This window comes from Lepus europaeus, chromosome 17, assembly GCF_033115175.1.
Source record: "Lepus europaeus isolate LE1 chromosome 17, mLepTim1.pri, whole genome shotgun sequence".
Classification (NCBI taxonomy): domain Eukaryota; kingdom Metazoa; phylum Chordata; class Mammalia; order Lagomorpha; family Leporidae; genus Lepus; species Lepus europaeus.
In genome coordinates this window covers 51161848-51183140 of record NC_084843.1, presented here as the reverse complement: position 1 = coordinate 51183140, position 21293 = coordinate 51161848, and the positions used below count along the sequence as shown (strand labels likewise).

Here is a 21293-nt window from a genome sequence, read left to right as displayed (position 1 = left end):
TGCAGACCCTGGGAGGCATCCGTGGTGACTCAAATAATTGGATTCCTGCCACCTACATGGGAGACCAGGATTGTGTTCCTCACCCTGCAAGCCTGGGTCTTTGTGGGCATTTGGGGAGTGAACCAGTGGATGAGTGCTTTCTCTTTCTCTGTATCTCTCTGCCTCTCAAATACAGAAACATTTTTAAAACACCACTGCAGTTGCCTGAAATTGAAGACATACCATATTTATTTATTTATTTATTTACTGTATTCATCTTGACTGAAAAATAAGCCCTCTAAGAACAAGGACTCTATCCTGCTCACACTGTGTCCCTCATACCTGAGTGCCGTTATCTCAGGGCTTCTCAATAACCGTGTGCTCAGATGAATGAAGCAAAAAGATGTTCTTTACTTTAAAGATTATTGAAAGCAGAGATGTACAGAAACTGGACCGAATGTCACAATAACCACCACAGTGGTTTCATTCCAATTTTCTCTTTCACTTCAGAATTATGTGCAACTGCTGGGCAGAACTTTCATGTTTTAAAGTAACCTCAGATTTATTAGATTATAATATAATCAGAACTGTATTGATCATCTGAAAAATCACTTTACAGACATCTTAAAAATGTACAGTGATAAAATTTAAAAGAATTTATTCATGATCATAGCACTAGAGAAAACCAATAATAAAAGCTTCTTGGTATGTTTAGAATTTTTGCAAGCTTCTCAATCTTTCCCAGGCATTTCCCCTTTCAAATTCTTATGCTATAGAATTCTTCTAGTCTGTTCTATGAACTTTTGAAAATCTGTTCTCATAAATTTGCCATATTTGTCTGATTTTTCTTTTCAGTTATCCCCTCATCCCAGTTTTTAAAACTATATGTTTATTGTACTGTAAGGTTCCTTTTACTTCTGCATGGCCAGGCAGTTCCCCCTAAAAGTTAGAATGTAATTGTTTGAAATATCAGTTCTCCCTTTCATTTCCTCAGATTTTTGGATGACAAAATTGCCAGCAAGGCAAGTCAGTGACCTATCAGATGTCCTGAGTTTAGCTGAAAATGAATTCTGGGGTAGTTGGTTATAAAGCACCATTACAAAATACTTATCTTATGATTTTAGTTCACCACTATAGATACAGCATGAGAATTAAGGTAATGGAAAAATCCTCAAGAATTCATAAAAACTATGCATTCATTCACTCACTGAGTAGTTATGGAAGATGTATTTTATTTCAAGCACTATTTGAGACACTTGAGATACCGAAATAGAAGCAGATACCACACTACTCAAGAGAGACAAAACAATTCATACTTTTACATATATTTGTTGACCACCTGCTATGTGCTGGTCACTACCTCATGCTCATAAGCAGGACAGAAGCATGATGTCAACAATTAGGATACAATTGGGTTTAAATCTCCTGTGTGCTAATTTATAAATTGCCAAATCATTTTCTTCATCTATAAGCTGAGGATAATAGCACCCACTTAAAAGACTATTGCAAGGTTTTATAAAATTAAATCCAAAGTATTTGTATACAAATATAAACAAAATAAATTCCCTATTCTCAACATACTTGAAATCTAATGGATGACATACATAAAAGCTAAGTATTTTAATAAATTATTGAACAAAACTCAGTAAGAGACCTGGCAAATAATGTTACTATAATACAGATGCTCCTCAGCCTACATTGGGGTTATGTCCTGATAAACACATTACAAGTTGAAAGTGTTAGATTTAGTACACCTAACCTCCGGAGCCTCCTGGCTTAGCAACCCCACACCCTGTAGAGTGCCAGTTGCTTCTCCTTGTGATTGTATGGGTGACTGGCAGTTGCAGCTCACTCTGTGCTGCCCAGCATCACAAGAGTATCAGACCTCAGATCACTACACGGGAAATAAATAATGGGAATTTAAAATTTGAAGTATGATTTCTGCTGAATTATGCATGTCGCTTTTGTACTATCATGAAGTGGAAAAATTCTAAGTTCAACTGTCCTTAGTCAGGGACCATCTGTACTTACCTTGTCTATAAAAGGGTAAATATCTTTGTATACTTAAATCCCCTAAAATAATTAATGAGTATAGCCTACTCAACAAATGTTATATGGATGAACAGACAGGTATCTTGTGACTCACTCTTATACAACATCATCCTAAAGTCAGGGCAGTCTCTCCCAGGATAGAATATTCAGTTCTGGAAACTTCATTTTATTATGATTCAGTTAAGTCCTCTAAGATTTTAGGATAAAAGAGAAGAGTAATTTTGGTCTGTAAAATAGGATTACAGTAGATATTAGACCTAAGTTTTCAAGTTATTTATAAAGGAAATTAAAATTTATAAAGGAAATTAAGTGACTCTAACAAGCCAAGTAAAAATCACAAGCTGACCTTTGGTCTTAATTTAAAATTAGCGAAACTTCTTTGCTCAGAAATAAGTAACAGTTTGACAACTTTGGAGATGTTTGCATATTTTCTTTTGTATAAGCTTGAGTTCATTTAAAAATAAATGAAAGGAGCTGAGGTTTCCAGTTTCTCAGGCATTGAAAGCTAAAAGTTGAAAGTATAAACAATGACTAACACAGTAGTCATAACAGACAGCTGTTTTCTAATAGAACAGGAAATAACATGCTTAATATGCTACAGGAAAATTAGGGTAGACAAAATAAAGAATATTTTATCTGCAAAGAGTGACTCCAAATTAGGTGACTCTAGCAAAGCATCCAGCGTAAAGGTTTTTAATGTTACATAGCTATCCTTGAGTTAATTTTAATTACTTTTTAATTGTTTTCATTCATAAAAGTTGAACAGAGAAGATGATTTTACAGTCTTCTAGAATATCTAGAAGCTTGAGATTTTGCATATTTCCATATGTCCCCTAGAGGGCAGTGGCAGGCCAAACACAGAAGTGGTTTGCAGTGTTCTCATATCCCCTCTGGCACCAGCCTTCCCTCCATTCCCTCCACCTCACAAGTTGGCATGACATATTTATTTCTAAGTTCCTAACCAGCAAACCATTAAATATTAGAAAACAACATTGCATGACGTTTGTTTTTACAAAGACAGAACACATTGCATGAAGATAGAGCTTAACATACCCACATAGCCTACTTGATCCTTTTTATGCATTTTTCATGGATTTTGGAGGTAGAGATTGGTATGAGACAGTTGGGAAAAGGTGACACACTGTCTCAAAGCAAAGGAATCATGATTTTTTTTCTTTAACTGGAAATTGATACAATCCATAAATATTCCCAAATCTATTAATTCATTCGTTTGTTCACTCAACAGTTACCTAATGTGGACCTAAGATATGACAGATGTAATTTTGGTAATATGTGGAACAAAGAAAATTATTTTGGGAGCTTATAATTTAGAAAGCCATAGTAAATCAGTTGACAGAGGGAAGGATGAAACAGGAAGGTACCCAATTTGTTGTGAATTTTGGTAACAATGTAAAATTAAATTTTTGATCCTTATACAAATATTGTGGATTTTTTTTTTTTTTTGGAGGACCACAGGTCTGAAATCTTTTCCCTGTTCCAACAGAACACAATGACTTTATATGTAAAAGGAAGCTTTCTAGATACTCAAAGGAAGAACCTGAGTATGAGCTTCTCTGATGCTGAGGTCTTTTCTTTAGTTAATGTTGCTGTTAAATATTTTATTCTGCTCAGAAACATTTTTATGCAAAGGATGCAACTTTCAAAAAGCCTTTTTGCAAGGTTGCCATAAAAGCTTCTTACCTGTGAATTTATCTTCCAGGATCTCTTTTATTGTAGGTGGATTATTTGCTGATTAAACTTCTTTATTCACTTTAATTTTGTGAAATTGGTAGTAAGACACAAACCTCAAGTATGGAAAGAAAGAGATTAATGATATCAGAATTACAATTCAGTCAATAATTGCTGAGCCATTTGAGTTTCTGTATGGAGCAGAGGGGCATGAAAACCGTCTGACCATACAGCAATGAGTGGCTTTGAGAACATTCCTGCCATAGCTTTTGGTTAAACTAAATGGTATGGTTTGTTTATGCAATCAACCATTTATGCGGATTGTTTTGGCTAGAAATTGTACACATGTTCAAGATTTCTTAGAATTCTGTCATCATTGCTGTACCCATGGCCTATATTACAATCAAGACTTTATGGAGATATTAGAAAATGGACTTTCTCTCCTAACAACATAACTGGTAAGTGTTTATGGTGGTCTAATTCTAGACTGGGAATGACATATTTGTTTAAGCACCCTGAAACTGGTGTATATTTTAAGTGGCATTGTTTCGAAGAGCTGAAGTAGTAGAATCATAGTATTATCGATGTACAGGTTATGTTTTTGAAACCAGAACTGACCCAGGAAGAAGACCAAATTATTGCATTTGGACCAAGAACTATAGCATTTTTTAAAAAACTATTTTTACTTACCTAAAATTGACTGAGCCAGCTGTTATTTCCAGGACTGTGGTAAATTGGTCTTAAGACCTTGCCAAAGGTCAGAGTTTTTAGGTATTTCTCAAGTGGAAAACTTCTTTAAAGGAAATCAGAAACTTATGAGTATTTGAAAAAGATGTAGACACTTCCACTTATTTATATGGGAGAAAAAATACCATACAATTTGCTTCTTCTTGAGGTGCGGAAATTTCCCCTACATGGCAAAAACGTTGCTTTGTATAAAAAGCATACTTTATGTATAAGAGCCAATTTTGACTTTATGAATACTCTCAACTTTATTTTGCATTTGCACTTTGAGATGAGCCTATAAATGGCTACTGTTAAACAATCATTTCTCTCTCTCTCTGCCATTTCTAGACACTTGCATTTAAAGGGAAAATATAGTCATTATGCATATTTTGATATATTATCTATTTCAGGAAAATGCTGCTTTTTCTGTTGAGAGGGATTATATTGGAAGTCAGAAGTAACAGGTGACCTCCAAAGAACTGGAGACTGCTCATTGCATGTAAGCTTAATAATCAGCAAACATTTTCCAATGTGTGGCTCATTTTAAATATTTCTACCCCCATTCTTACCATTGGATCTCAGCTGCAAAAAAAAAAAAAAGAAAAGAAAAGAAAACTGGCTAGATCCATTAAAAACTATGTGTAGTAGCATTACAGTAACATTAATGGAATAATAATCTATCTTGCTTAGAGTTTATAGCTTATAAAAAGCACTTCTGTATACACAACAGTGCTTAGTGATTCTGGGAGTGTATGGTTAAACCCATTCCATACATCTCTAAGAATTCAAGAGCTTGAGGGCAGTCCCCAGTGTCCATTAATTTGAAAATTGCTAAGCTGGTTCTCAGATAAGCTTTCTCACTCTGAATTCAGATCTATGTGACATTCTAGTGGGACTGTATTTAGTACATCATTGTACATTCAGTACATCATTGTATTCATTTTATTATAGGAGGCAGCATATTTGGATGCTGATGCAAAATATTCACAGCGGTGCTATTATTATGTGGCAGGCAGTGTACTCAACATGCAGGTATTATTTGCCCCGTTTAAATAAGAAGGGGGAAAGGAGAGACTCAGCAAAGCTACTGACTGACTTCGGAATCCTACAGCTGTCAAGCAGTGGAATCAGGATTCTGATCTAGGTGTGCCTAGCTCCAAACCCACACGGGCTGCCCAGAGAAGCACTTCCTTTCCAGTGCCACTACTATTATAGAATTGTCTTTCACTGCTTTAATTATTGTATTTTACAATTCTCTTGGTCAGTTGTCTGCTGACTCTTTTCTCACTGTGGTATGTTTTTATTGAGTGCCAGATTTTCTGTATATTCCCAGTGTTGTCGGTGTGGGTTCTCTGTTCTGAGTGTGATTTGCATGGCCTGCCACAGTTCCTCGTGACCATCAAGAGAGGACCACCTGAAGGCACCTGGGAAGACCCCCAAGCCCTTTGAGAATGACAACCCCACATTCTCTTTAGTTGATTAAAAGGCTGGAAAAAAAGGAGTGTCCGGGTAGGGCACAGCTGACTCTGAATGCAGGACAGAGTTAGTGACTCCTCTTCCCAACTCCAAATTAATAAGAAAATAAGGAAAGAGTTTGAAAAGGATCACAGTCCTGCTCTTTGCCCTGGAGGAGCAAAGAGGAGGGTGACAGAGCCTATTGCTGAAGTGGTCATAACAAGCTCACAGATATTGGAGGTGTTATGCAATGGAATAGCAGCTGAGGCAACGCTCACAGGCATCAAAGGCATGGGCCAGTAGGAGTAGTCAGGCTGCCCGTATTACCCAAGAGGCCACAGACAGTGCAATCCAATTGCAGTCATTAAATTCTTTAGGACTTGGACTACGATTGCATATAAAGAAGAAATTATCAGATGTATGGACATGATCCAAAAGAAATATAATTGAAACCCCTTTCATGAATATTTCCAGTATAAATATCCAGTCCAATGAACAGTTCAAATTTTCATACAGACCCTCTGAATTTGACTTTTGGGGAAAAAAATCATTTATTTGATATAATATGTTATGTTACACATGCAGATTATTAAATTTCCAGTTCTGTGAGGGGGATACTTTGTGTGAGTAGCTTATTTACAACTAGCAAAACCACATGTCTGACTACGGATGTCAGACGCTGTTGTGTTACTTACATAAACATACTATGTGATTAATTATGCTAGCATAATCAATAGTGGCTTCTGGTTGTCACATTCATTGCATTCTATGGAAATGCTATGGAAGCATCATTTAATTAGATTTTTCACTTAGTAGTTATCAGAATATAAGAAATGTCATCATAGCTTTTTGCACATGGTAATGAAATCATTGGTACATTACCAAGATTAAATCACACAAGAATGTCTACCCTTCTGTTTTCCTTCCTGCTAAAATTATCAGGCTTCTTACAGTACCACCTGTGATGAGAGGCAGGCGATCCAGAATTTCAAAGCTTTCCACAACACCTACCAGTCTCCATGTCAGAACAAATTGGTATTTCCAGTCTACTCTTTATCATTATGGCATTTTAGAGCCTAATAGCTAATTCTTAAAAACATTAATATGTCTACCTTTATTAAGTATTCAATATGTTCACTGAAAATGTTAAGTGCTTCACTTAATATAATCTTTTTTAATCTTGAGAGAAGTATTTTGAGGTTTTTTTTCCATTGTATAGATGTAGAAACTGAGGCACAGGTCACATTGATGGTAAAGAAAAGAGCCAGAATTGAATCCTAGTTCTTTTTAAATTTTTTTAAAAATCATTTAGTTAAGAGACAGACACAAAGACAGAGAAGGACAGCTCTCATCTGCTGGTTCACTCCATAAATTTCCACAACAGCCTGAAGCCTCCACTGGGAACACAATCCGGGGCTCTTATGTGGATGGCAGGAACCCAGTTACTTGAGCCATCACCACTGTCTTCCAGGTTCTACAATGGCCAGATGCTGGGGTCTGGAGCCTGAGCTGGAGCTGGAAGTCAAACCCAGGCACTCCAATATGGGACAAAGGCATCTTAACTGCTAGGCTAACTGCCCACTCCCTTGAATCCTAGTTCTGATTCACTCCAAGTCCCATCTACTTTAATCCACATATAGACCCAGAGAAATAAAACATCTTCCCTAAGTGCACACTACACGAAACTGGCACTCAAGTTTTCTGACTTCTCCCTGTCACTGTAATTGCTGTGAGCCACTGCCTTATGCCTGAGCTATTCAGCTGTTTGTTTCGTTTTTGTTTCAGTAGATATCCCCCAGGCTGAGAAACATGTAGGCAGTATCCATTAGAACTGCTGCCTGTGATGTGTGGAGCAATCACATTTTTAATGGACTCTGTGTCTGAGTCCTTGCTTGTCTGCATAGCTTTTAAGGCGAACTGGAGTAAATCTATTGCTCACTTGGCAAACAGCATTTGGCATTGTCCTTCAAATGGTAGAGTCAGATGCCTGGGGATTCTGCTTTTATCCCATATCTCTGGAAACTTTTCCCAGAGAATGCCATACTTTAGGTCTAAGAGCAAGAAAGCGCCTTCTACTGTAAAAAGCATAGATCTGGTCCTGCCTTTCCCTTGTTTAGACACTCAGATAAAAATTTTATCATGGCTGAGTGCTGCAGTTTATCAATTACATATCTCCATGTATTGAGAAAATCAATCATATGGTTTTTTATTCTAATGTGGTGGTGATTCACATTATTAATTATTGAATGTCAAATCAACTTGCATTCCTGACCTCTTCGTGTTGAACTGTCTCTTGTATAAACTGTGGATTCTCTTTGCTAATATTTTCTTTAGAATTTCTGATCTGTGCTCATGATATCCTTGTCAGGTTTTGTCATTATACAATGCCAGGCTCGTCTTGACCTGGTAGTGATCACACAGGTGTCTCACACACACACACACACACACAAATAAACCTTATGTATAAAAACTTAAGATGTGTTTTACTGCACATAAATGGCAATTCATTTAAGTACAATTTTTTGAAAATCATTCAGATGGTTTCACGTTTTCCTCAAGGCAAATTCATTATAAGAGTATTCGAGGCTGCTTAGACTTGTTACTTCACCTTGTGCTGTGGTTACACCAGAGTACTTTTAGTTTCTCCTAATGACCATGTTTGTTCCTTCATGCCGTAAGCACTTTGCTAATGCTGCCTCTTCAGGATGCAGTGACTCTGTCCCCCACCTTTCTTTCTCCACCTAGAAGCTCTTTCATCCTTCAAGAATCAAGGTTCCTTCTGCCTTGATGTTCCTTCTAAGACATTTCCTGGTAGAATGAATTGATTCCTTCCTGGCACTGCCATTGAACTTGGCACATAATGCTGTGCCACATGGAAGAGATATCTCTGTGGTAGTTAGCCTATGAGCTCCTCTCAGTCTCTATCATCTTTGGGCATCTAGTGCCCAACAGTACCCAACAGAAATTATTGGAAAACATTTATTGAAGAATAAATGGTAAAGCTGTTCCCATTTTATAAAATGAATGAGTGAATGAATGGCCCTTCCATAACAAAGTTTGGATGAGGAGGAAAGATCTGGTGACAGCTATGTGTTGCTGCACTCATTAGCCCAAATTTGGTAACTTCATCATTTCATGTATTTGCTGTTAATTCTGCACTTCAGGCAGGGCCTTGTGAGGACAACTGAGTTGCCCATATGGTATCAGCCTGGAGTGGTTCAGCTGCAAGTTGGTGCTGGCTGGGAGCTCAGCTGAGGTGTTTTCTTGGACCCGGCTTCTCATCCACAGGGCTGTTCTGAGCAGTTAGAACAGGCTTCTTGACAATGCCAGTGTCAGCGTGGGAAGACTTCTCAAGCAGGGAATGGCTTCCTGAGAGCAGAAGCTGCCAGTCTTCTTGCAGATTGGGCCCAGAACTGCTACAGCTTCTGCTTGGCTAACACACTCCACTGGTTCAGCCTCTCCAAGGAGGGGCCACCTAGGGGTGCAAATACTGGGAGGCAAGTTTCAATGAAGGTCATCAAAGTGAGAGTACTACCATGTTAACTACAAAAATGAAATTTTTATTTAAAACTCCTGTCTACCGTGCCAAAGATATTGTTGATAGCTGATATTGTATGAGATTTTCCTGAAGCAAAAATGTTTTGGAAATCCTTGTCTATCCAGTGTTTTAATTTCAAGTTTTGCTTTATTGATCCAAGTTATGCTTACTTATTAAGTGAAAAAGAAAAAGAGATGGATGTTTGGTCTAGCAGTTAAGCTGCCACTCAGGATACCTGTATCCCATATCATAGTACCTGGGTTTGATACCCAGCTCTGCTTCCCATTCAAATTTCATACTAATGTGTACCCTGGGAGGCAGCAGGTGATGGCTGAAGTAGTTGGATCCCACCACCCTTACATGAGAAACCTAGATTTAGCTCCCTGCTTCAGGCTTTGGTCTAGCCTGGCCTAGCCCTAGCTCCAGCCGTTGGAGACATTGAGGTACAATGAACAGTCTCTGTCTTACCCTGCCCCCAATCAAATAAATAAAAAGAAAGTATTTTAGCTCCTCTGACTTGTACAAGGTCCCAAACCTGTTAAAACCAAAATCTGTTGGTTTCTTTTGCAAGAGGCCTGGCTCAGAAATTTGAGGTTTCTATAAGAAATGAGAGTTTGCTGCTTTTAAACTGGAAATATTTTTGGAAATCGTTGGATCCCACTAGCATTATTTACAACATGCCTGCTCAAAGCTAAAGTTTTTGAGACTTCAACGTTATGCATATAAAAATGACATTAAGTCAAGTCCCTTTGACTTTTCTACCTCGTTTAGTTTGGCATTGGTGTTTTTGTTACCCACACTGAGTCTTTCAACCACATGTCCTGAGGATCCAATCATTGACTTTATAATTAGATTAAAAGTGGAATCTGTACATATTCTGGCAAAGCACAGAACATATACTAACAAATAGTGTCTTCCCTACTAACTCTTTCCACCTTTTAGCAAAATTGTGTAGTCATACTTGGTTTTAGACTAAAGTTTTAATCTTTGAACACCCCTTTCTAGGGATGTGAACTTCCACAAGTGAGTCAACCTCTCTATGTCACAGTTTTCCGCCTTACAATAGGAATGATACTGTACTCCACAGGATTGCCATGTGGAATACATGACATGAACTATGAGAGCACTGATTAGACTGTCAGCTTTGGAGTAAGCATTTGATAAATATTTTGAGTTATTATTAGTCCAGTGGATAATTGTGAATACTCTTTAAATTATTCATAAGTGGATTACTAAATTCACAGATTATACAAAACTTTTTTTCCTTGTAATTACTTGGACCTCTGCCTTTTAGTGTCTTCCATATTATTGCATTTTATTCAGATTGGTTGCTTTTAGTTACACAGAGAGAGAAGGAGAGCAGAGAGAGAGAGGTCTTCTATCCATGGGTTCACTCCCCAATTGGCCACAATGGCTGGAGCTGTGCCAATCTGAAACCAGGAGCCAGGAGCTTCCTCCGGTCTTCCCACACGGGTGCAGGGGCCCCAGGACTTGGACCATTTTCCACTGCTTTCCCAGGCCATAGCAGAGAGCTGGATCAGAAGTGGAGCAGCCGGGACTCAAACTGGCGCCCATATGGAATGCTGGCTCTGCAGGTGGCAGCTTTACCCACTATGCCACAGCACCAGCCCCAGTTGGTTGCTTTTGAGGCTGGGAGAAGGGAGAATTTGAGGTTGTAATTCTAAAGAATTAGTGGTTGTTCCACCATTGCACCAGATTATTTAGGAAGAGTTGAAGTCACTGAGAAGGAAATTACCAGCCTTGTATTACATATGAAGCCTATCATAAAACTTTTTGTGGAATACTACACAATAACAGTTGTGTGTTGAGAAAAATATAACTAAAAAGTATGAATTTAACAAAATGCTTAAATGAAAAAAATGTGTCATTAACTATAATAGCACAGCCTTAATGTTTAAGACATTAAGTGGCATATTCTTTTTCAAGCTTTACACAACCTTTGTGAACATACAAGTTCCCAATTCCTCGCAATCAAATTCTGAACCCCTCTGAGCATCTGTCACTGACATGTTATATACCATAAATTTAGGCTAAGGGAATGCTTTCTAATACTGAGTCAGCAGCTTCTGTGCTACCCTAATTATAGTGTTTTATAATCAGCATTGCTAGTGCACACTGGACAGGCAATTTAAATTGAAGTATTTGTGCTATGTAATGATAGCTAGCAATTATCGGTTGTTTGAGTTAACCCAGAACAGACTCTCCTTGAATAATTGACCATCATGACCCATATATCTGTCCAATCAGAAGGAGGCATTCTTGTTACATTGGTTGGCATGATTGATCTGTAATGCACATCATTTTTATATCACTTACTCTGATGTTCACAAAATGTGTTCAGTAGAATATTATGAATTAATTAATGATATTTTAAGACCATGAAGAAGGGTCCCCATGTCAAATAAGTAGAGGCAGCTCAATGGAGACTATTTCCTTTTTATAAATGCATAATTTACTTTCACATACAACTGACCTAAAAAGTCTTGCAATAAGAAGTATAACTTTCTTTAAGAATAGGATAAAATACAAAGTATTTCCTGAGCATGACTATTTCCCTTTGTGTTTCACCCAAGGCTTGTTCAATATAACATACTTTGAGAAATGCTACTTGACATTCTATTTGTTTTTTTGTTTGTTTGTTTGTTGGGTTTTTTAAATTTGTTTATTTAAAAGGCAGAGTTACAGAGAGGTAAAGGCAGAGAGAGAGAGAGGTCTTCCATCTTCTGGGTTCACTCTCCAAATGGCTGCAATGGCCAGAGCTGAGCCAATCCAAAGCCAGGAGCTAGGAGCTTCTTCTGGGTCTCCCACATGGGTGCAGGGGCCCAAGAACTTGGGCCATCCTCTACTGCTTTCCTGGGCCATAGCAGAGAGCTGAATCAGAAGTGGAGCAGCCAGGTCTCAAACCAGCGCCCATATGGGATGCCAGCACTGCAGGTGGCAGTTTTTTAGCCTCTAAGCCACAGTGCCAGCCCAGTGAATAATGTTTTTTACTGTTTGCATATCCCAGTACTGTATGGAACATTTGAGTGTAACTGAGTGTTGTCTGTTATATATGGCAATCCTAAACCCAAACCCAATGAGAGGCATAAGTAATGAAACTGTCAGCTTAATTTAACAATAGGTACATGGGAAGAATCTGTTCAATACTTGAAGTTTTTGTGGATTTTCCAAAATCAAAGTGCACAACACTTTTTGAGCCCACTGTATCATGTTTTTATATTAATTTCAACATGCATAGTATATCTGGAACTAAAGTTCCCATGAGCATTTTAATTTTACAGATGAGGAAATTAGGCCCTGAGAGAGGTGACTTCCTCAAAGAAATTCTCCCAACAGGGAGCTGATAATAGCCAGCCTTGGATCTCATTACCAAATTCACTACCTTTATTTTTCACTGTTATTGGATGGGGCCAAAAATACCAAATGTAACCCAAAAAGTAACAGATATAGTTAGCCAAGTTTATAATTTTGATTGATCCAATCACAATAAAATGGAATACATTAAAATAAACATAAAGCTTTAATTATACTGGATATAAATTAATGTTTCTGTTAACACAGCACTTCAGTATCTCCCAGAATCTCCATTCCACATTAATGTATAATGTGTAAGAATACAGATTTAAAGAAAAATCCAGAGTATTTACCATGAGCCTGTGTGTTTCTCTTTAGATATAAGTGTTTTTATATATAATTGCATCATCACTAGCCACTTCAATTTTTTTATTGAGAAAGAACTTCAAACCTAAAGTAATCGTAGTTACAAACAATAATGTTTGTGAGAGCAACAGTTGTGATGTCCCTGTTCTACAGAAAGTAGGACTCTTTATATTCAGAGTCCATGGTATATATTTACTGTTTTTGAAAAGCTACTATTTGGGCTGGCACCACGGCTCACTAGGCTAATCCTCCGCCTGCAGTGCCAGCACCCTGGGTCCTAGTCCCTGTCGGAGCATCGGATTCTGTCCCGGTTGCTCCTCTTCCAGGCCAGCTCTCTGCCGTGGCCCGGGAAGGCAGTGGAGGATGGCGCAAGTGCTTGGGCCCTGCTCCCGCATGGGAGACCAGGAGGAAACACCTGGCTCCTGGCTTCGGATCGGTGCAGCGCGCCAGCCGTAGTGGCCATTTGGGGGTTGAACCAACAGAAGGAAGACCTTTCTCTCCGTCTCTCTCTCTCACTAATTCTACCTGTCAAATAAAAAAAAAAAAAAAGGGCTATGTTTTTTCCACGTGACTGTCTGCTCTTATCTCATTAACCTGGTATTACTGGCACAAGGTGCAGTCATTGTAGAATCAGATTTGTTTCATTAGGTAGTAGAGGAGTAATTTGATTTATTATGGGAAATACTAAGAAATGAACTAAAGATTACATTACTTTCCCACAAGTTATTTGTTTTCTTTGGGTAGTAAGGGCATGTCATTCATTAACACCTGATCTACAGGTGTCAGCTGCTTGTCAAGGACCAGAAGAGTCCTGAAGTTGTCACCTTGCAAAGGTGAGTTCTCTTCAACTCTCCTCAACAGTTATACCTGACACTTCTACAATGTGAAGTAGTAAGGCAGTTTACCTGCAAGTGGTAAAGAATTTAAGAGCAGCTGTGGTCCAGTAGTCTTTTAAGTACATGGTATGATGGCATTCATTGTGATTAGCGGTGCTTTGAATGAACAAGCTATGGTAAATATGAAGTGCCAATCTGGGGAAAGTAGAAGCCTGCTTTGTCAGGAGTTCCTGCTGTAAGACTGTGTTAAGTACTTGACCTCTGGAAAATGACTTAACCCTTCTGATCTTGACTTCCTCCTGTATAAAATGGAGATGGTAATTGTACTTCCCTAGTAGTAAACTGTATAGAATGGAGATGGTGATTGTACTTCCCTCGTAAAGTCATTGTGAGGAGTTAATGAGAATGTAAAAGCGTTAGCACCATGCCCCACACATAGTAGGTTTTACTAAATGTTAAGTAGTAGTATTCCAGATTAAAAAGTCAGGTGGTAATATAGGTCTTTATTATTCATGCACAGTAATACTTTTCCTGTTCGTAACACTTGAATCTTCATAAAATATTTTCATGATCTCTAAGTGCCTTTCCATGGGTGATCAGTGTTGGCAATGATTTTAATAGAACAAATAAAACCACAAAGGCTATTTCTCCTTTACAATTGCGGCTTTGTCATAAGTCATATGGATGGCATGTATATATGAGTGATTAGAAGAAATTACAACTAAGGAGTCTTGTAACCATTTTAACATTGACTCTGACAGGTTGAGTATCCCTTATTCAAAAATGCTTGAGACCAGAAGTGTTTCAGAAACCAAACTTTTTTTATTTTGGAATATATGCATATACATAATAAGGTATCTTGGAGATGGCACCCTCACCTACATAGAAAATTCATATTTCATATACACCTTATACACATAATCTAAAGGTAATTTTATATAATATTTTAATAATTTTATGAAAAGGAGTTTCATGGTATGGAATTTTCCATTTGTAGCTGCCTCTCAGTGCTCAAAAAGTTTCAGATTTTAGATTTTGGATTTTCATGGTAGGGATATTCAACCTGTATTAAAACTATTTTCTATGCACTTTCTTGCCCATAATGCAATTCAAAGCACTGTGGGGAATGGAGATGCAATGAAACTTCCATGCCCCTCATCAAAACTTCAGGCTCTAAGAGGGATGCTGTGGTAGAAGTAGGATTTTGTCACTGATCCCGAGAGTCCTGGGTTTATATTTACAAGCTCAGGGACTGTTTGCCCTCAGTGTTGATCCTGAAGTATTTAACTGCTTATGTCACTTACATGTGATGCAGATAACTACTTGTCCATAATGGGGAGCTGTAAATTTAGGTCATGTGAAATATTAAAGTAAATATAAATATTTATAGAGCTAAGGAGAGATTCTGAAATGTTGTGCATGAAGACTGATACTCTTCAGTCCAGCACAAGAAGTCAGGCACTCTGTACTATCAGATTAGGAACCATTACAAAAGTAGTGATGCCAATTAAGGAAATGTGTCACAATTCGGCTTTTTTCTAGAGGTGGACTGGTAGGTCTCCTTCCAAGGCATTGATGTTTCTGAAAAATGTGCATTCCCTTTAAAGTGGAATCTATGTAAACTGGTGTAGTATTCACTAAATTACTTCAGAATATTTACTTGCACCTGGTCACAGACTAGGGTTAGAATTCTTAATCAGAATCCTGGTTCCCCCTTTCCTCACAGAAAGCAAGTTGGTTACCCACTGGGAAATGTCATTCCCCAGCTCTCATATTGGAAATGATTCTCAAGGTTGTCATGAAGATTAAATGACATGTATATTAAAGTTGCCAGGTAAGCAGGAAAATGTGGAGTGCACCTTGGTGGAATTGTTTTTCTGCAGTGTTATGTGTGTGTGTGTGTGTGTCTGCAGGCACATGTGTATTCATAAGCCACTTATTTTTCAAGTTTCTCCATGTAGAGTAGCTCACTTCTATAGATGGGAGAAAACACAATACCCACAAGTCAATGACAGAGTAAGAAATTCAAACTTCCAACATTAAACTTTCTATCTCATAGAAAGAATTTGCTGGAGGTTACTATGTATAGTGTTTACTGTCAGCATTTGGGGAGTAAATTTTGGGAATGATCTAGTTCTGGTATAATTAATCAGTATTCCCAAATCAAATGATACCCTAGGCTGCACAAATGTTTTTAAAGCTCTCTATAGAGACATTTTCTACAAATACTATTTCATTTAGTTCTCTTAAGAACTTTTTAGAACAGCTTTGCTGCCTCCATTTGATATATGTACATGAACATATAATGGTTTAAGGAACTAATCACAGAATTACATTGTTCATCGGTGGGATGGCCAAAATACAATTCCCTTTTTTCCCTTTCCACCACCCTCTGCTGCCTTTAAGGTGTTTTTAGGTTTGGGAGCCTTTTGTTTTGTGTTTTTTAAGAAAAACAGTTATTATATGAAACAGTTCATCAGGCAAGATAGCCTTAAACATGCAATGACACATTGATGTAATTTATTTTTACTTAGGTAAAATTAGTCATGACACTTTTTGTAATATTAAAAATGTAGTTTGTTCCAGAAACAAATGTGCCTTTTAAATATAGGGGTTTTCTTCCACTACATAATCATGCTTTTACTTTAAAAAAAAAAAAAGTCAAAGCTACACCATTTACATTGTTGTGTTTTTCTTCATGCTAGAGTTGTGACATACACAGTTTCCATCTGTAATGCCAGACCTAAACAAAGCCAGACAGGTAACCATAAAAGCTCTTTGCTACCTCCTCTTACACATGCTGAGATAGACCAGGAGAGATTCTGACAACAAGAATGTAGTTAGAATTTCCAAGCTTGCAAAAACCACATTTTTACAGGACTCGCCCTCCCCCTAACGGAAAACACAATGAATGGATCCATACAGATGCACTTCTACACAAGAAAGGGATACCTTTTTGTCTGTTTTTAGCATGTAGCCTAACTTCACTGGTGCCCAGTAAAATAGAAACTGTAATGTAAAAATTTTTTCTACACAGAAATAACAAGAGAAAGCACATAGCATCTAACGCTTCTATCTTTGATTAAATTATCATGGGACTTCCAAGATCAGATCAATTAGGTTAGCCTGTTTTCCCAAAAAAAAAAAATGCTTTTACAAAAGAAGCTCTTCCTAGAAACTACATCAAAACCAACAGTGATAAATGGACTACAAACCAAAGAGTAGGAGCTCATATCCTCTACAGCTTTCAGAGAAAGGACATGGTTTACTGTTAGTCCCCACATCCAGAACTAGCTCTAATTTCCTCCAGAGCAGTAGGCAGAAAATAGGACCTTGGGGGATCGGAGCGCTGGTTTGAGAAATACCTGAGATAAATTCCTAGTAGTTAAAAACTCAACACTAGCAGGCCTCCCATGTGAAGGGTTTCACACTTACTCCAGGAAAGAGCCATGAAGGCACAGCTGCCTGGTGCAAGACCTGCTGGAAGTATTTGGGACAGAGATAGGTAGTGATGGCAGGCCATTGCCTGTAATTGACCTATCAACATGAAACCTGGGAAAGCACCCCTCTATCCCCCAGGTAGAACAATGGACATCACCTTGCCCAAGCTCGTATGACTCCGAAGCACCCTGGGGTGGCAGGAGAACTGCACTCATTGAATACAAGAAGGTGCTTCAAAAAGAACACAGGTCCCAGGAGGTCACTTTCTTTTGGACTCATCAATGTTTAGCATGAATGAAAGGCCCCAGAACACAGTCACTCCTGTGGATCAGCACTAGCACCGGCCCAGCCCAGCCTATTGGGCCTGTGCTGTCTAGACAGACCCCAGTGCTGTGAGAGGGAACTAATGTCCCAGTATGTCTAGAAAGCTGGCAAGGCAATTCATACAAGGAAGTTGCCACTAAACTGCTTGAGGCCAGTGCTCATTCTTTTTATTCTGCTCTGCAGTTTAGAAACTTTCTTGAAAAGCCAGAAAATCCATCCACGTAAGCAGAATGTCAAGTATATCACCACCATTCATCTTCAGGGTACTACAAAGTTGTTGAGTCTTCTGAAAGCCATTGTGTTAGCTCCAAGAAGCCCATCCAAAAGCTGCCTTTCAATATATCTTTCTACCAAACAAGTCTGTTCTTTACGATAGGCCGGTAGGTGAGTTTATTTCCTTCCGTGTCTTCAAACCCACTAGTACTTGTCCATGAAATTTCTCTGAAACATCTGTAACTTCCCAGCTTCAAAACACCCAGCACAGCCTCCAATCCCGCAATTGAGGCAGAGAGGTGGACAGCCCAAAGCTGCCTCTTAGGGTAGGCGGTCGGTTGGAGACACGGGTGCATTGGCCAACGGAGGAGGCGTCTGGGCCTGCGTAGGAGGCCCCGCCTTGGAGCCAACGTGACCCTGCATAGCGCCCGGACGCACGTGGCCAGGGTTTCTACGTCAGTTATGACGGTTGAAGTGCAGACTTGCCAAAATAAGCCTGTAAGTACTTTACATTCCCAGAATATTCTCTGTAAAACTAATAGCTGTAAAATATTGAGCAACAGTGATTGAGTTGAAAATATCTCTATCTTGAGCAGTGTTTAATTTGCAATCTGAAAACTCCAGAAAATATAAAAATACTCTGGAAGCTCAACAGCAAGTACACAAACAATACAGTTATAAAATAGGTGAAAGATGTAAATAGACATTTCAGCAAAGAGGAGGTAGGGTGGAAAACCAGCTCATGAAAAGATGTTTAACATCATTGGCCATCAGAGGAATGCAAATTAAAAGCAAAATGAGATGTTCCTCTACAACTGAAATTTTGTTAAAAATAATAATAAATATGGAGGAGGTTGGATGGGTACCAAATCCTAGTTTGAAGGGCCGTATTCCTTGTGCTGAACAGGGATGGAAGCTCCAATCACAAGGTAATGACAGGCAGAGGGAAATGTGGATGGTTCTGATTTGATCAGTACACATTGTATACATTTACTGACATGTCACTATATATTTGCTAAATTTTTTTTCATGTTTAAAGAATTAGAAATGCTAAATAACCTGATTTGATCTTCATACCCGGAATAGATGTATTGGCTTACCACACTGTACCCCATAACTATGTATAGTTAAAATATAAACTTACAGAAAAACATTTTTATTGTATTAATAATAGCAAATGCTGGTACGGATAGGTGAACCTCTTAGACATTGCTGGTGGGCATGTAAATAACAAAGCCACTTGGAGAAGTCATTTGATAGTTTCTTATTTAACGTATGACCCAGCAGTTGCATTCTTGTGCATTCATCTCAGAGAAATAAAATGTGTGTTCCCACAAAAACTTGTGGACAAATATTTATAGAATGGTTTACGTAATAGCAAAATACTAGAGACTACTCAAATATCCTTCAGTGGGTGAATGGCTAAACAATCTCTGGTATATCCATGCAACAGAAACACAGCAATTTAAAAAAAAAAAAAACTATTGATACATGCAACACTTTAGATGAAGCTCAAGGGGATTACCTAATTTTTTTAAAAGAATCTCAAAACATTACATGCTGAATGTACCTACTAATGGAATAATCCCAAAATGACAAAACTCTAGAGATGGAAAGTAGATAAATGTTTTGGAGGCAGTATAAATTCATGGAGCTGCTAGGAAGGGGTTCTTTTTTGAATGGGACTCGGATGTTTTTAAATCCTATGACTTTGTTAAAATATTTACCATCAAAGCTATTCATGTTTTCGTGCAATCCAAATATGAAAGAGTTTAAAGAAAAAAATGCTGGTTTAATTCCACATAAGTGCCAGTTTGTATATTAAGTTGAATAGTCCTGATTTTATTAAAAAGCAACAATTTCAGTATACAAAGGTGGAGTCTTCTGTGATGATCACAACAGTAGGGGTATGTTCACGGTGGTGATTCTGGAAGGTGTATGCTATTGTTCCTTTTTTCTCCTTTCCTGTTGGCAAAATACAATAAAATACATGCATACAACTTGCAGCGTTTCCTCCAACCTTGCCAGAATCAGAGGTTTTACTTGTCAGTTTGGGACTGGATAGCACTAGATGGAAGCATCTTCTGCAGATGACCGCCGTGTTTGGAAGGACTTCCTAGAAAACGCCTTTTCCTCTGCTGTGTAGGAATTACTGTTAATAGCAATTTACTTTCCTGAAAGTTCTTCCTGTCAGCTTCCCTCAGATCTAAGCATTCAACTCGACAATAATTCCAAGATGACTGATTTTTGCTTTTGTTTTGAGAGGCAGAGAGACAAAGAACTCCCATCCACTGGTTCGTTCCTCCAATTGCTCACAACAGGTGGAGGGAGCCAAAGTCAGAAGCCAGGAACTTAGTCCAGTTCTCCTACATGGGTGGCAGGAACCCAGTTACTTGAGTCGTCACTGCCGCCTCCCAGTCTGCCTTGGGGGGGAGTTAGAATCAGGCGTCAGTGCCAGGTGTGGAACCGAGGCACTCGTCCATGTGGACAGTGGGTGTTTTTCTCAGAGTCTTAGTCTCCAGGCCACATGCCTGCCTTTGATTGTTCTTTACCACCCTTTAGAAGGGGTGTATTTTGGAAGAGCTATGGAGCCTTGGTATCCCCTGGGGCAGGGGGTCAGGGCAGTGGTGGAAAAGTGACCTGCCAACAAGGATCTTTGTGTAGATACGTTTTTGGCCTCAGCACCTGCTTGTTGCTTAAGAGAAACTTGCCACTCTCTTAAGTTTATAACAGAGGAAAGGATGTTTTTAAAAAGCAGGTTACTGATAAAATAAGATCTGGCATAGGGTGACCCAGGTGCACATGCAGCTGTCAAAACCTCAGATAATTAATTTCTCCCTGCCTCAGTTACCTCATCCATAATAGGTTGTAATAATGATAGCATCCATCCCATCAGTTGTTGCAGGTATTAAAAATGTGCCAGCCCTGTGCCTGCCACAAATAAGCGCTGCAATACATGTGATCCCCACTTCTTTGGAGTTTCTACCCTATTCCTTAACCCCCAGGGCAGTTCGAAGGAAAAAATGGCTTGCAGTGAAGAGGGATGATTGCTCGAAGTGAACAGGGTTAATTAACTTTTCCCAAGAAATGTGTTCCTGAAAAGAATTTATATCGATTTAGCCTTTCAAAATAGAGTTTATTTTAAATAGACTGTTTTGTGCCAAGTTAGTGATTACCCCTTCATGTATGTATCTATGTGACCTGAAGTTCTCAAACACCCGTACGTGACTTTTCATCATCCTCTCTTCCTGGTAGCAAAGATTAGAGCTTAACAACCCTGTTTCTGAAGAGCACAGTGAGGATGGCTTAACAAAGCAGGCCTCCTGTGATACCTTTCCTTGTAAAAAGCAGGGAATTCT

General features: G+C 38.5%; 1 protein-coding gene across 6 annotated transcripts in view; it reads left to right on the top strand.

Annotated features, from left to right (window-relative positions):
- Window positions 1-21293, top strand: part of RHOBTB1 (Rho related BTB domain containing 1) — a 136097-nt gene that overhangs the window by 38733 nt on the left and 76071 nt on the right. The window lies entirely within an intron of this gene.